This window comes from Spinacia oleracea, unplaced genomic scaffold (genome assembly GCF_020520425.1).
Source record: "Spinacia oleracea cultivar Varoflay unplaced genomic scaffold, BTI_SOV_V1 SOVchr0_038, whole genome shotgun sequence".
NCBI classification, from domain to species: domain Eukaryota; kingdom Viridiplantae; phylum Streptophyta; class Magnoliopsida; order Caryophyllales; family Amaranthaceae; genus Spinacia; species Spinacia oleracea.
The window spans coordinates 53,271-54,792 of NW_026614366.1; positions in this window are offsets into that span (position 1 = coordinate 53,271).

Here is a 1,522-nt window from a genome sequence, read left to right on the forward strand (position 1 = left end):
AGCATTGTCGTAATAGGTGTCAAAGGAGAAAACCAGCTCGAGGAATCCCAGGACTTTGTATGTGACACCCTGGACTTTGACAGTTTGTTGGATACTCAACATGAGATCGTACTCGGAGAACCCTAAAGCTTTCAAGGTGGCGAGTGGACAGATGTTCTCTTGGATGTCGGTGGTTACCCTAGGTTCGAGGATCACCCAGTTTTGAGCACTTGGAAGTAGATGGCAAAAGCTTGGAACCATAAGCTCGTAACCTGGCTTGCATATTGTGGAGATGAGATTGCATGGAAACTCCTCTTCTTCATCTTCGCAGTCATAGGAGATGGCTTGTACATAGGGGGTTTGCTTAGCCCCTGGTGGTAAGGGCAAGGTCTTGTTGTCGACCATATTCTGGATCAAGTGCTTGAGCTTGTAGCAGTCCTCGATGTCATGACCCTTCCCCTAATGGTATTTGCAATGAGCTGCCAGATCCCAACTCTTAGATCTTTTGTCGACTGGAGGATCGGGTGTTGGACCGATTGGTGCTATGACTTGTTTTTCGACCAGCCGATCGAATGCCTCATTGTAAGACATCCCGAGGTTTGTGAAGACTCTTTGGGGCCTGCCTTGATAGTTGCGCTGATTAGCATCGCTTTTGAAATTGTTTGTCTTTGGACCTTGAGGAGCCTCTAGGGCGTTAACCTCATGAACTTTGTGTGTTGCTTCAGGTCTCTTTCCCTTCCACTTTTCAGTTTGTGGAGCTGGGGCTGCGAGTGCTTTCATCAGGTCATCCTCTATGTCGACCCCTATGTCGTAGGTTCTCTTGAAGCTTTCCAAGCCTAGGTACTTCATATGAGCATTGTATTTCGGAAGAAGACCGGCAATGAAAATCTTGACTAACTCTCTCTCGGAAGGCTGGGTCATAATTTGGGATGCCATCTCTCTCCACCGGCTGAGGTAAGTAGTAAAGCCTTCCTGAGGCCCTTGCCTGAGAACTTCTAGTTCCCTCAGAGTAGTTTGAAGTTGGATGTTGGGCTGATATTTCTCCATGAACGCTCGAGCAACCGCTTCCCATGTATTTGTTTGATGTTCCTTGAGTGAATAGTACTACTTTTGGCAGACAGGTTCCAGAGACATAGGGAATACCACTGGGTATAGCTCGAGTTCGACCCCCTTTATGGCCATTGTAGCTCTGAAGTTCTTGAGATGGTATTTGGGATAGTCAGTTGATTTGAACTTTGGAATGTCATTGGCGGAGAATTTGTCTGGCAGATTCGCCTTCCCCTTGAGGTTGTCTTCCATTGAGGTGTCAAAGTAGTTCTCTTGATTGGTAACCTTACTGACAAGACTCTCGATCTTCTTGGTTAAGTCATCGGTGGGCGCCCCCTGTTCCACGGCACCCAATCGGTTGCTTATGCTCTCCACATTGGCACTGAGGTTGGCGAAAGCCGCTAGGAGTTGAGCGAGCTGATCAGAGGCAGACATTTGGACTGTTTCTTGAATGGGACTAGAAGTTTGATTTGTAGGAGATGAACTGGCTGGTCGT